General features: G+C 48.8%; 1 long non-coding RNA gene across 2 annotated transcripts in view; it reads left to right on the forward strand.

Moving 5' to 3' along the window:
* LOC149334226 (uncharacterized) overlaps positions 1–15,565 on the forward strand; it is a 304,354-nt gene that overhangs the window by 7,202 nt on the left and 281,587 nt on the right. Inside the window, exon 3 of one of the 2 annotated variants that reach the window (XR_016284734.1) lies at positions 1,164–1,194. The exons of the other annotated variant lie outside the window; for it this stretch is intronic. This is a non-coding gene — a long non-coding RNA (uncharacterized LOC149334226). Of the gene's footprint in view, positions 1–1,163; positions 1,195–15,565 lie in introns of those variants that run through there. 2 annotated transcript variants of the gene reach the window in all.

The raw sequence follows: 15,565 nt of genomic DNA on the forward strand, positions 1-15,565 counted from the left end.
GCAGGATACGGCCGGGTCCAGCCTCGAGATGACAAAAGATCGACTGTGTTACTGTACATACGTAGATTGTCGCACAATTTGAAAAATGTGGTCAGAAGTTATGACGCAGAAATGGTGCTCTTGGCCCCTAATAAGTTGTCTACAATCTGTAAAATTAAGAATAAATTTATGAATTTGGTCCGGGAAAAGCATATGTGCCTTGTAAAATGTATGTGGTGTATTGGATACTGTTATCTTGGGGTTGGGTTTATGTTGGTCAAACTCAAAGGTGTATGAATGTAAGACTACGGGAGCACAAGAGATATTTGGATATTGGTAGGGGTTCTAACTTATCTTACATCGCAAGGAATGTGAAGGCTGCTAGCCATTCCTTTTGGCAACACTCATTTTGGCGATACATTCGGAGCAGATTAACCGGAAAATTATCGAGGCTAGACACATCTTATGACTCGGTGACAAATCTGTGAGTGTGCTGTCCATCGTGTTAATATGCGACGAGTTGGACTATCTAGATGAGAGGAAAGTTAAGGGCGATCTTTTACTCATGTTGTGGTATAGCTTATCTGTAACTGTGGGGTTTGTGGTGTTGTTTGGCTTTTCTATGTACTCCCTGTTTACTTCAATAAACTTCAGTTGCGAGTCAGCGCCTGCTTTGTCTTCTTTCTTGTCATTGTCTCGTGCTGGTAGGTTCACGTACTTGCAGAGTAGATTCACTGAATTGTATACTTGCAGAGGCTTGTGAAGAAAAACCAGAGGAATTTTCTTTCCTTTGTCTGGAATGGAAGTTAAAAATTTTTTTTCGCATAGCTAGATGTTTGCAGCATGAAATTCCATTCTGGAAGGGTAAACCCACTAAATTGTACATTTTGTGTGCAAGGGTACTGATGCTTGCATGAAACTGAAAACATTCGTCCAGGCTATCTGGCTAGCTTCCTTCTTCCTTGTGCCCAGATTTTTTTAAACAATACTTTGTCAGATTTATTTTGACCAGAATTTCTAACATGTTAATTACACCACATTTTGTGATCATATACAACAAAATTAAAAACATGATGGTCACTGGTGTATGGTTTAGTCTGGGGTAGAATGATGCGAAGTACCTAGTATATAGTAAAATTTAATATTACTAGTCTAACACAAACAAAATTGCTCTTTTTTTTTAGTGGAAAATTTTGCCACCAGAGTCGGAGCGGCATAGCATGATGAAGACTTGGACAGTATGCATTCCAAAGTACCTGTATTCATCTCGGCACGAGAACTTGCGCACAGTGCTTCAAACAGTTGGTGAGTACCTTGGTGCTGTGCTTCTGCTTAAATGGATAGGTAGATATTTTGTTTTAAATGTGCCTGAGCAGCCAATAGGCCAAAACGAGTGCACACTAAGTCAATACAAATACCATGACGTGAACAGACATAATACAGAAAAATGGTCACAAATACGATGATAATAATAGTAAAGAAAAACAAGCATTATGAAATAAACAATGAAAACAGCAAATTAGGCAAATGTTTCTGTGTCATAAAAAGTTGAATTGTATTATTTGCAAATAAGTCATTGGTGAAATGGCATGCATGTCAGGATAAAATCTATCATAGTATTTGGTGGTTTTTCCCTGAGGCACACGAAATCGCAGTGACATCAATAACTGCTCACAGTCAATAGAGCCAAGCACAACTCTATGTAGAAAATGCATGTCACGCGTGAGTCACCTGTCATAAAGAGTAGACATACCAAGGTCTACTAGAATAAAGTCGTAGTCTTAGAAACGACAGCGCTCAATATATCTATCACAAAGGATGCATACAATCTTCCGCTGAACATTTTCGATTTCATTGCCAGAGGTAACAGAGGCACTATTCCAAGCTACTGATGCAAACTCAGGACCTGGCATCACGAGAGCACAGCAGCCAAATTATGTTTTTAATCTGAATAAGAGTGTGTATCTGAAAGTTTGAGCAAAAATTGAGTAGCATTTAGATATTCTTGCACGAAATACCACTGTTAAAATTGGTTATAAATGATTTGTCTCACATGTACGCGTATGTGCTGAATATAGTAAGCATGGCTTGCGACCTGAGTGCCTCCAATATATGAAAACCCAGTGTAGCACATTCAGGCTTCATGGAGTGGAGAATGAAGGCAGTAATAAATTTAAGAACAGAAAACACAGGACCAGGAAGCTGACCGAACACACTGACACTCGGTGCATGAAGGGCATTATGGAGTTGCCTGTCATGTCGTGCAAGATGGAGGTCGCACAGAAAGATGTTAAACATGAGTCGATGCAGATACCTGCTGTCATTACGTAGTACTCACTGCAGAACTCAGCAAGCAAAAAGCAAAGGTAACAGCTGAGCATGGCCAGACTCTTGTGCTTTCCACCGCAAGCAATCTGGAAGCGCAACTCTTCGAAGTCTTTTATGCTTTCGCTCGACATATACATCATCACTGCATGCGTCGAGGAAAAGTACATACCCTTGATGTCAAGTGACAGAGCACTCACAGGGCCCAGTAACAGCTCACTTAGGTGTTCTGATGCATCTACAGGGCACCTCATGAGAGATTCTTAGGCTTCAGAGCACTCAATCTACAGGGCGCTTCATGAGAAATTCTTAGGCTTCAGAACACTCAGCCCTTGCAGAAATTCTTTCAAAGTTTGTTGCCACATGGAACTCTTCGTAATAATGACCCTAAAAGCGAGCCTTCCTTTAGTGTCACAAAAAAAAAGGCCTGGGACATGGGTCTTTTTTGCTCCTTCATTAGAACCAAAATGTTTGCGAGCGAGATCTTTCACAGATTTGGAATGATTTCGCGAAATGTCAAAGAGAAGACTGAAGCTGTGCGAAGCAATACCAGCAACAGCCCTGCCACGGTGGCTCAGTGGTTACAGCGCTCGGCTGCTGACCCGAAAGACGCGGGTTCGATCCCGGCCGCGGCGGCCAAATTTCGATGGAGGAGAAATTCTAGAGGCCCATGTGCTGTGTGATGTGAGTGCACGTTAAAAAACCCCAGCTGGTCGACATTTCTGGAGCCCTTCAACACGGCATCCCTCATAGCCCGAGTTGCTTTGGGACGTTAAACCCTAATAACCAAACCAAACCAAGCAGTACCAGTTACAAACACATCACAGCTGTTGAAGAAGCTGAAAGATTCATGCCTTCATCCTTTTTCTACATCAGACATATGACGACACTTTGTCTTCCTGGGCCATCATTTTAAAAAGGTTAACATAGCAGCAGCCTTCGGTTAAATTTCTGCAAAGAGCCCTTTGTGGAAACTTAAGCATCTGTTCCTTGTGAGGCACACTGCAGAGATATTTGAATACCTTAGTGAGCTGCAACCAGCACCTGTGACTGCATTTTCACTGACATCAGAGATTAGTACATTTTCTTGCAGATACTGAGATAATGGAAACTATGACTGAAAGCATAAGGTTTCGGGGAAGTATGCTTCCTGATTGCTTGTGGGCAAGGGCTGGGTAACCACCAATCCAGTGGGTACAAGCTTTCTCCTCACCTGGTGCTCGTCTTCTTTAGGGTGAAATGCCTGCCAAATGGTTCATTGCCCCACCTTGAGATGAAGAAAATACCTTGTGCCATGGTGCTCTTTGTACTAAGATTCCCTCGCGCCATCAAAAATCACAATCATCATCATGCTTGTGGGCAAGTGTCTGGCCTTTTTCAGGTGTTACCAATGTTCCTTGCTCGCTAAGTTGTGCATTGAGTACTATGTAATGAAAAGCATCTGCATTGAATTGTATTTGGCACCCATCCTTAGCTACTTTCTATTTGCACAAAATTGTTGACAACCGTAAAGACTTTCATGCACACAGTGGTGTCCGAGTAAGCGCATTTTGTCTGCTTCTTCCTGGCCCTGTGGTTTTGGCTGTTTACTGTTATGAGAAATGAATTTTAGGCAATGAATCACGTTGGTTTGGTTCTCAGTAAATGGCTTTTGCAAGCTTCTACGAAAGCCGATTGTTCAATAGCAAATGGTTCAAATGTATTTGTGAAATTTATAATAGGTGTTGTGTGGCTACTAAATGAGGATTTTTTTATCTTTTCAGATGAATCCGACAGCAATGTTTAGAGGTACAATGTGTGCAATTTGTCATGAAAATAAAACGTATGTACTTGTACTCAACCAAACACTTGCCACTCTTTCATTCTAAGTTGCATTCTTTGTACGTGTGCAATACATAATATGCATGAAAGTCTTGTACATAATACTTATTTCCTCGGCCTCTGGACTGCTATATCTGCAGTGAATATTCTGGGCAGAAGCTATACACAGATGCATGCGCATGTACTACTGAAAGTATTATCGAGAGCAAAAATAACAGACCCCTGCCAGCGCAAGCTGATCTGTGCCAAACTGCATGCAAGCGCCGCTTGACGAAGCACTCCAGATGCCGAGACGAGCGCAGTGGCACGCAATGCATAGCGCTCCTCGAGATGGGCGCACGCCACTGCGCTGGTCTCGGCACTAGGAGCGCTTCGTCAGGCGGTGCTCGCATGCAGTTTGGCGCGGATTGGCACACGTTGGCAGGGGTCTGTTATTTTTGCTCTCGATAGTACATAATTACAATGCAGATTATTTCCGTTCCAGATCAGATGACTTCCAAATGAACGGAGGAAGTATGCATACACATTACGGGACCTTTAATAAGAACACAACAGAAGCATTCGTTGCAAAGAAACGATTTCATTCTCGTGAATAGCATAGCGTAACTTTCCGTTACCAAGAATGTGACAACCGTCGGACGGAGTCGCTGTATTCATGTTGCGGAAAACCCTCCGGCAACGCATTACCAGCGGGTTTCTCTGTACTGTGGAGCATTTTTTTTTACAGTGCAGGGGGAAGCTGGATGGCAACTGTGATGAGCTCGGCGCGGGGTCGGGCTGCGGTGGCAGGCTTACGGTTGGCACCGATGGTGCTCCAGCCGATTTCCTGGGTGGAGTGTCGTCTGCCGGGGACGTCGTAAGGTGCATGTCTGAGTCCTCAGCCGGAGTCTCAATGTGCGACGCGGGTGCCGGGCTGGAGGTCTTGGTGTCAGTGGGACCTTTGGCTGGAGTAGGTGCAGCGGCTCCAGCGGCGGCGACGAATGCAGCCGGCTGCGACGCGTCTATGGCTCCGAAGCTCTTGGCGTCCCTTAGACCTTGGAGTTGGCTAGGTGTGGACGCTGAGCCGACGACGAACGCTGCCGGCTGCGCCGCGGCCGTCGATCCGGGGCTCCCAGCGTCGCTCAAGGCGTGCAGTGCGGCAGGAATGTGCTCGGTTGCGTGGGCGGCGTTGAACGTACCCGTTTGAGAGACAGCTGTCGACGTGGTTGGAGCAGGCCCCGCGGTGGCGGCATTGGTGGGTCTTGGCTACAGGGGCTTGGTCAGACGCTGCATTGCGGCGGTGCAGGCGCGGCGCGTTAGGGTTAGCGAGGCGCCGCGCCGCTTCACAGTTTTGGAGACGCTTGGAGGGCCAGTTCGGCAGCGGGTCGTGATGCCGATGGTTTCCACGTGCTTCGGGAGCCTTCCTGAAGCGATGGAGTGTAAATCCAGGGGCGGGCGAGGCCCTGGACCAGGCCAGGGGCAGGTTAAAGCAGAGCACGGTAGGCAGCCAGCTAACCAGGGCGGCGCCATCTAGCGGAACCCAAGTAGTCGAATGTTATTTAAATATAAATACACAAAGTTAATTGCATGGCGGTGCTGCCTTGGCCTGCCCTAGGCAGCACAGACATGCAATGAACTTTGTGTATTTATATTTAAATAACATTCGACTACTTGGGTTCCGCTAGGTGGCGCCGCCCTGGTTAGCTGGCTGCCTACCGTGCTCAGTAGTCGAATGTTATTTAAATATAAATACACAAAGTTCATTGCATGTCTGTGCTGCCTAGGGCAGGCCAAGGGACCTAAAACAGTGTGCATTGCTAAGGGCAATGGGGATAGCTTCTCGATGCAATGTTCATAGCACACACGCTTGTCATCACACGCAGGCCACTAAATAGGATATGTTCCACAGTTTCCACCCAGCCGCAGTTTTCACAAAGCGGGCTGTTCATTTGACCAAAACGGTATCGCAAGCTGCTTTAAATACAGCATTACGGCGAAGTCGGTGATAAAGTGTTTCCAAATGGCGAGGAATTCTGGGTGGGAGTCTTGATCTGAGATTTGGGTCAAATGAGTGAAGAAATGGCTAGTGATGTGTCGGCCAGCGACGGAACCGATACAATCGTTCGGAAATTTTTTTTAGCTATTTGGGACGTATCGGATCTCGTGAAGAAGGTCCGAATGCATCTCTGATGTTGGTGCCATTTCTGTTCGGGGCACTTCATCTACTTTTTTCATTGGCCAGAATGCCACAGTCTGTTGGTATCGACTGAAATGTTATGCAGTGGTGTGTGGAAATAGCCAAATTATTTAGATACTGTATGTCAAGAAGAACGGGCTTATGATTGGCTTTCTTCAGCAGGTTGGACAGGCTCTGTGCAGATGCTCTGGAGTCAGTAAACCATCGGAGAACTTTAGAGCGTATTAGACTTCTTTCGAAAAATCTTGAATACGCAGTTTTTGATTCTTCGAGGGAATTGATTATGACAATACTGGATTCTATTTCCAAAACTTTCGAATAATTGCACACCTATAGTAATATCATCTTCATCAACCAGGTAATTTTCACTGCACGGAAGTCGACTTTACAACCCATCTCGAGTTAGCTAGGTCCCGCGGCCATTATATACAGTCAAACTTTGGCATGACGATATCGCTTATAACACAATGCGCAATATAACTACGGAATAGCCATTCGTCTTTTAAGCTCCAATACAAGATCATGTATCCGATTCATAGTCTTTAAGACATAAAAGTTTAAGACATAAGACATGTCAGACTCCAAATAAAACACGTATCCGGCTGTCTCGAGCACCGTCTAAAGCAACTGCGGAACTTTTCCCGACTGAAGTGAGGCCCATGTGGATCTCTGGAGGATCCGGTGGTTTAAGCGTGGCAGAAGTTTTACAACGGCACACTTACGTACGCCTCAATTTAGAAGAAGCAGCCCATGCAACGAAGTCACGCAGCGGCCCGCGCTGCACGTCGACAGAGTTGCCATGGCCATACGTATGCGTGGCTCAGTTCAGAAACCACTTCGCTGCGCACCACCTGTCGTGAGTAAGCTGCTCGCAGATGCAGTGTGCAGTTTAGCTCGATTTTTGCGGTCGCGTGGTCACGTGGCTTGTCTGCTTAGTTGTGCGTTTTGGTGCGCTTGACTGTATCCGCCTCAGTCATGTTTCACGAGGCCAAAATGAGACAGCGGTGGTAGAACAAAATGGAAGATGATTTCCGTTGACAAAAAAGCAGATTATGATCACAGCACTGATTGGCTTCAGTCTTTACCATCTGTTTACCACAAAAATCTGCACAAGAGAATGCTGTCATGCGGTTCAGCTCTGTATTTGCGCTGTTGTGACCAGCGTGTTCATGCCTCATCACCTAAGCTCACCAAAAAATTAACAAAATGACGTTAAGCATTCGGAGCGCTGGACTTTGCGAAGAGTAATGGTGGCCTCGTGGGAGAGCAGCCTCCTTGCATAAGGGAGGTGCTGAGTTCGAGCCCCAGTGACGCCTGGTTTCTACCGATTTTTTAATGGGTGCAACGTTTCCTAGGGACTGTGTTGAGTTAGAGGGGCCTGCACTTTTTGCAGGTGGCGGCTCAGGCTATAAAGTAATAACACTAACTGCAGCGAAAAGCGCGTAGTGCAGCCCAACACGCTCTTTCGGGGGACGCGTTTATGCCTTTCGGGCAGTGCGGCCGCACTGTTTCCCAAGACGCCCTAATTACGAGCGAGTTTATAATGGAAGAGCTGGAGATGGTTTGTGGAAACCGCAGGCTGGCAACACGTGGAAGTGTTCGTGTCCACCTCGGAGAAACACGTTAACTATCTGTTGCACTGCGTAGCTTGAGCCAGTGTTCTCGGACGCTGGCGCGCCCAAGGCACCGCCTACGCGAGGGAATTTCAGCTTCCATTCGTGGACGTGGCGACGGGTTTGTTTTAATTTTGCCGTGTTTTATTTGACTTTTAATTCCTCCGGAAGAGATGAGAAATGCAATGTTTAACCAAGACTGAATATTGGCGGGAAAATGAGAGCATGCGGGCGCACATGAGAGAGCCCGGGGAGCTGCGTTGCGGGAACCGAATGAGACGTTCCGGCCATGATTCGGAGGCTGACGGAGATCCTTCTTGCAGCGGACTCCGGCGTATTTGAGAGCGGGAGGCTGTTTCTGTTAACACAGAGTGAGGTAACGTCGCCTCTGTAGCAGAAGCGGGGCAGAGGGAGCAGTTCAGAAGCCGGGTCTGTGATGTCCATGAGCCCCTGAGCGCAGGAGGCAGCGCAGCATCCACCAGGATTCTCCTCAGCGCCACCTCCTCGCGGCGAGTTAAATCGCAGGGAAGGTTGGATCCACGCGGTGGTATTAAAGCACGCGTGGAGCGGCGGCGAAATTTCTTTTTAGGCAGTACGGCTTCTCCTGCCGATAATGTCAGTAGAGGCAGCGTGTATGGCTCTTGCAGTGGATGGGACACATTGTCCGCTTACCTAAGATGGTGCGTATTTCGTCGAGCCCACACAACTTTGACTGCATGGATATTCTGTCGCGTTGGTGCACACATCGACAACAATGCCCAGGGGACAGGCTGCGCGCCGTAGAGCCCTCGATATATGGGAGAAGACGATTTGGTGATAGAGTACAGAATAGGTCCTTTAAAGTGGACAAACCGTCACGAATGGCAATGAACTCTGCTATCAGAGGGAGGCGGCGCCTCTGTGATGTAGGAACATGCCTGGCATGCATTAGGTAGAGCTGGACAGAGGAGACTGGTGTGCAACATGCGATATTTTTTGCTTGAGTCCACGTAAGCTTGAAGTGCGCCTACGAAGTCTGCTGGAAGAGGAGACTGTTTCTCTCACTGAACGATGAGTGCTGCGTGCGACGTTTAGTGGTCGGTTGTCGGTGACCTAGGAATGCTGCTAAGGAGGGGGATCCGAGGGCGTTGCGTGAAGAAGCAGATAAGTAGGATCAAAGTAATTTGCTAGGGCAGATATTGTGGAGGCTGCTGATACTTTCAGGCTGCGCGAATTACGGCGTTGCTCCGCGAGCTCATCAATGGTATTCATCTAAGCATCCGCTTGTACTGTGTGGATAGGGGTCAAGCCAGGAAGGCAAGTGATAACTCGTATGGCCTCTCTGTTGACTATTTCCAAGCAGTACCAGTCCCTTAGGCTAAGACGTTGGAACTGGGCTTGATAAATGAACCAAAGCTCTTGGTTTCGTTCCAACGCCGAGCCCTAGCTTCTTCCAGAGCCGCCGATCTCAGGGCGTCCTCTCCTTCGCTCTAAATCTTTTCTCCGGCGGCTCCGCCGAGCCGCCTAGTACAGCTGTGACACCTCCCCCCCCCCCCCCCCCCCCCACTGGACACGGCGCATCATGGAGGAAGGAAAAAATTCAGGGGCACTCTGTTGACCTAAAGTGCGGTGAGGCGAAAGCCTTAGGCGCGATGTTGCTCTTTGTGTCACTGATGAGTTGTTGAGATGTAAGGCTTCGCCTCTAAGAGTGAAACGCGACAGCGTCTTGCAACGCTGCCAGGGAGTCCATAGAACACCATCGCCCGTTCGGTTCTACGCCTTGCTCGTCGGCAAATTGGTTTTTGAGGAAAGAAAATGTATCTGTCTCGCATATCTCGGTGGACACCCGAACCTCGCCGTAACGGGCAGGGAGGAAGATGGGAGTGAACGAAGACAGCGTATTCACTAGATCCGCCTTTGTTCATTCGAAACCATCAAGCTGGCATGGCGGAGTCATTCTACTTCCAGCCACCGAGCGTGACGGACGCAGAATCATGGGCTCCCACGGAGCGGCGATAGCGGCCGGTGCCGGCCGCGGAAACAGGTTTGCCAGCGACGCAGATAAGGATTACGAGATCGTTCTGCCTACCCTGCCCACCGGACGTGTTGTTTTAAACACGGTTTTTTTGCACGGGGACGTGCGTGTGAGGCCCTACAGGGTCGAAGACTTCAGAGACGCCCTCGCCAACGTTGGTGCGCTCCCCGACGTAGTGGCGTTGGGGGAGTACCAGATAAACCATGTGTGGGCGGTGACCTTCAGCAGCGCTGACGCCGCAAAGAAACTGGCCGCCATGAGGGAGCTGGAAGTGAAGGGACGCCGCTGCATCGTTTTTGACCCAGAAGACCACCAGGTCAAGCTGCGCCTTCACTGGATGCTACACGGCGTCGCCGACGAGGACATCCGGACTGCATTCGCGGCGTTCGGCAATGTGACCGAGGTAACCCGGGAGCGTTGGCGCGTCGCGGGCATGAAGGAGAAGGGCTCCACCACGAGGACCGTGCTCCTGAAACTGAAGCCAGGCGTGAAGGTGGACGACCTGCCTCACCAGGTACGAGTCGCTGGCGAGTTGGCTCTCGTGGTAGTTCCGGGGCGGCCGATGCAGTGCCTTCGTTGCGGCGGCACGGGGCACGTTCGCCGCGATTGCAAGGTGCCCAGGTGTTCGAAATGCCGACGCTATGGACACTCGGAGGCTGACTGCGTTCGTACCTACGCGTCAGCTACCGGGCATGTAGCAGCGAGCGACTCCGCAGAACTGATGGACGTCGTCGAAGCAGAGGAAGCAGCGAGCGGTGCCGACGACACGGGCAAAGCGGAGGGGGCGGCGGTTCAGCCAGCTGTTGCGAGTAGCGGCACCGACACCGTGGTCTCACAGGAGAGCGGGCCGTCAGTTAGTGACCCGTCATTAACGCCTCTGGAGACACCCAAGGACAGAGCGAACTCGCCAGTGCCAGTGGACGTGGTATCGAAGGCGGCGAGCGGAGACCACGCGAGAAGGCCGACGCGCGCATGGCTACTGGTATCACTACCCCTGCGAAGCGTCCGCACGCCGAGACGAAGCCCGACGGGGACAAGGCAACAGAGCCCAGCGTCGAGGAACCACCGACAAAGACGCCGCAAGCACGACGGCCCAGTCTGCGGCCGCGCCCAAAGGTCCCGGCTGAGAAGCGTGGCGGCGGCAAGGCGCCTCCTGACGAGGAGCACGTGCTCGCGCCGGATGACACCGGCGGCGACGGCATCGTCTAGCGACATGCTAGGCGCGGGAGGTAAGCACCGTGCTTTCGGTCTCTTCTTCCTAAGTTAAAATGGCTTCTGCAACTCCGTTTAAAGTCGCCACCCTAAACGTCAGAGGCCTGGCAGGTAAAAGAAAACAAAGCCAGCTGTACCGACTCATAACGGAGCAAGATATCGATATACTGGCAGTGCAGGAGACGAAAGTCGACGGTGAGGAAGAGACCGGGAGCATGGTGCGACGTTTCACGTCTAGATATTTTGCCGTCGTTAGCCACGCTGTGGGCACATCGGCGGGTTGTGTTCTTTTCTTTAGGAAGTTACCTGGGCTAGAGGTGCACGGTCACCATTCGTGCATGACGGGCAGATACGTGTCCATTGATTTCTCGCTCTGTAACACTGACTGGCGCATTGTTTGCCTGTACGCCCCGAATGCGGTTGATGGCCGAGCATCGTTTTTTGAAAGTGTCGGAGAACGGCTTTGCACAGACAGACAGCTGATTGTCATGGGCGATTACAACTGTGTCCTTAGTGCGTGCGACAAGACAAGCGTCCGAGGTTTCCGAGACAAAAGCACTGAAGTGTTGTTACGAATGATTGTGAACTGCAACCTCGAGGATGTGGCAGAGTGTCTTGAAGGTGCGCGTGCTGTAAGATACACACGATTCGAGGGCACAAGTCACGAACGGCTAGACCGCATTTATGCATCTTCGGATACTATACCTAAATGCAATAGTTATGAAGTAATGCCGGTTTCTTTTTCTGACCACTGTTTGGTTCAATGCTGTATAGGAATCATTAAGAAGGGGAATGGTTTTACGTGGGAAATGTGGAAGTTAAATGACAAGCTACTTCAAGACGAATTTTATAACCGGGCTGTAAGGGAAGAGATAGCAAAAATAGAACCAAGTAGCAATATGAGGATTTGGCAGCAGTGGGAGCTCACTAAAGAAAGTTTAAAATTAAAAGCCATAGAAAGAGCCACCTGTATACGTCATGAAGCAAAACAACAGGAAATGGAGCTAAAGGCACTGCTTCAGAAGATGCTAAAACAGGAATGCCGAGCGCCTGGTAAATGGATGGACGACATAAGACAAACCAAACAAAAGCTAGAGCTAATCGAGGAAGACCGTTATCGGGGAGCGCTGGTGAGGGCAAGGGCAGAAGACATGGCTGCAGGGGAAGCGCCAACGAAACGAGCGCTTAGTTTGGAAAAAGCCCGTGCCGAAAGAAATCACATTCATGAAATAGAATGGGGAGGTGTTTCAAAAACGGACATCGATCATATCAAAGCAGCTTTTTTCGAGCATTACCAGGCGCTCTTCGCATTGCATCCGGTAGATGTTATCGCATTTAAGGATTCGTTTCTAGCCGAGATGCCGCGTCTGGACGACGAAACTAAAGACAGATTAGAGCAGAAGATAAGTCAAGGGGAAGTTGAGCAAGCAATAGACAGTTTAAACCCAGGTAAGTCGCCTGGACCGGACGGGTTCAGCGCGGCATTCTACAAAGAATTTAAAAATGTAATTTCCCCGGTCTTGCAGGTAATCTTTAATGAAGCCTATAAAGTAAAAGCACTGCCTCCGTCCTATGGGTCGTCCCATACTGTGCTTATTCCCAAGACGGACGACATAGACAGATTACGATTGGTAACAGCATACCGACCCATAGCACTCACTAACGTCGAGTACAAAATTTACATGAAGATTTTGGCACGAAGGTTGCAGACCGTGATTCATTTATTAGTTGGTCCGCATCAGACCTGCGGGATTAAAGGGCGGTCTATTTTTACAAATATTCACGTTGCGCGCAGTGTCTTAGAAACCTGTGATGACACTGATGGTCAGGTGGCTATTCTCCAGATCGATTTGGAAAAGGCTTTTGACTGCGTTGCCCATGAACTTTTGTTTTCAGTATTAGGCCATGTTAATGTTGGTTCTGTTATCCGCGAGGGTGTGGCCCTGGCATACCGGAACTGCACGACGAGATTGATAGTTAACAAGAGTCTGGGGGCCCCCATTAGCGTGCAGCGTTCGGTGCGCCAGGGCTGTCCCCTCAGCCCCCTTTTATTTTGTATTTATGTGGAGACCCTTTGTTTAAATATTTTGAAAAACAATAGTATTAACGGATTCACTTTACAAGCAGCCGAAGTAAAGCTCTTGGCGTATGCAGATGACATTGCTGTGTTTTCCGTTGACGAGGGAGGCATAAGCGAGGCTGTTCAGTGTGTACGAGATTTCAGCCAAGCTACAGGAAGCGGGGTTAACTGGTCGAAGTGCCTCGGGCTGTGGCATGGCGGGTGGGCATCTACGCCTGAGCGGTTTGCCAGCGTGCCTTGGACGACAACGCCAGATAAATACTTGGGCGTTCCACTCGCTGCTTACCGTGACAGTGAACAGTATTGGACAGGACAGATTAAAGAGATACGGGAGAGAGCGGATAAGTGGAAAGGAACGACCTTGTCCATTTTCGCCAGAGCCACTGTTTGCAACTTGTTCTTCATCAGCAGGCTCTGGTACGACATGCAGGTGTTGCACTGTTCACGTTTAAGCATTCAAAAGCTACACCGAATTTTCGCCATCTTTATATGGTCGTCTGAATGGGAGCGCTGCAGCCGGACCAACCTGTTCCGACAGGTTCAAGACGGCGGGCTGGGACTGGGCCATTTGTTTTTGAGACAGCTGGTCAATCGTTTTTTGTTTCTTCGGGACACAAGAGACCCGTTTTTGCGTACCGTATGCCAAGTTAGGCTGCGGCATCTCCTTCCAGAGTACATAGTCGGAACTGCTGAAGTTTACAGTAGGGTCACCGGTTTTTACCGGGAAATCGTTGCCAGTGTAAGGTTTCTTTCCGCGCGGTTTTCAAATGACTTTCTGTCGACTGTGAAAAGAAAGAAACTCTACCGTGCTTTGTGCGATGTAGTTTTCCCGGTGCCCTTGTACAGGGCCTTGTACAGTGGAGGCCGAGGCAAAGATGTTTTAAAGAGAGTTAAAAATATTCAGGTGCCATCAGGAACAAAAACCTTCTTTTTTAAGCTGCACACCGGAACCTTACCGGTTAAAAAATTTTTAGAAGGAAAGGAATTATTTTTACCTTGGGGATCTAACTGTTTAATTTGCAGAAAGCCGGAAACAATAGACCATGTATTTTTACACTGTTGGGAAGGGGTTTATTTTTGGGATGTATTGCAGCGAACATTAAAGAAAGAATTTCCACTAGACCCGTATGGCATCCGGTTCTTATGTGTTGAAAATGAGGATGGGGTGCCTTTCGATTTAATAATGCTGACAGGCCTCCACTGTATATGGCGCTCCAGAATGGCAGGCTGGCATTGTGACAGTGACGCAATACCTGCCAGAATTTACTTTCGCGAAAGTATGAACATGTTTCTGGCCATTCAGAAAGCCGCTGCGGAGCCTCCGGAGTGGCTCTCAAGAGTAGAGCCGCTCTCTACAATGCGTGAATTTTAATTGGACGAAGCCAGATTTATGCTGGCTGACCACAAGTAGTGTGTACATAGTTATTGTCTTTTGTTGATTGTTTGTGTTGTCCAGTTTTGTGTGTCAAAGCCAGGCAATAAAGAAAAAAAAAAAGCTGGCATGGCGGAGTGGTTAGCATGCTCGACTCGCACTCCGGAGACCGGGGTTCGATTCCCGAATTCGACCAATTTCCTTAGCGGTTTTATTTATTTATCTGGCCTAACTAGAAAGTATAATTAGGATAATAAGGCAATTAAACAATTAACTAAACTCAGTCCCACTTACTTGGAGCATCACTATACGATCCCTTTAATTGGTTGCATGGTTACTAGCCAAAGTACAATTGGCCCCGTTTGAAATTCGCGCACTGTGACGTCACGACCATTTAGACTAATTGAAAAGCCTGACATTTCTGTCGACAACTTCTGCTTACAGCGATGAGACATTAAAGGCTTCCGCCTTAAAAATCAGGAGAAGCCCTTTCCACACAACACTCGGGGAGAAAAGTGTGGAGGAAACTACGTGCTTTTTCTCGATCGAGATGCCATCTTGTTCGGGCGGCTTAGCAACGGCGTCATAGTTGCTGCTTGCAAACCGGGCGGTACCAGACGGCCGCGGCATAGCATTTGCGGTGCGTAGTAGGCGTACTTTTCACAACTGGTCGAGTTTGTTTTTGATCGTGCTCACAGGCTTACGTTGGTGCCGTTCACTCATATCTCCGACGGAATTCGCTGAAAAACTCTCGTTGTTGCGTGCATGGATTTCAACGTGCTCGGCGACCATGATCGCACGGGCATTTCGTCTACTGCGTCACTGCTCGGAACCGTCGGCGTCGGCGTATTGCACGGATGTTTCGCGTCCTGTGCGTGCAGTGTGCGTGTGCCATTCGCGCTCCCGTTTCCATCGGCAATGAAACCTCGTTGCTACTTATGCGTGTTCTTTCAACGCTTCAGCAATTGTCACT

The sequence above is a fragment of the Amblyomma mixtum genome, chromosome 8 (genome assembly GCF_055824585.1).
Source record: "Amblyomma mixtum isolate Tamu chromosome 8, ASM5582458v1, whole genome shotgun sequence".
Classification (NCBI taxonomy): Eukaryota; Metazoa; Arthropoda; class Arachnida; order Ixodida; family Ixodidae; genus Amblyomma; species Amblyomma mixtum.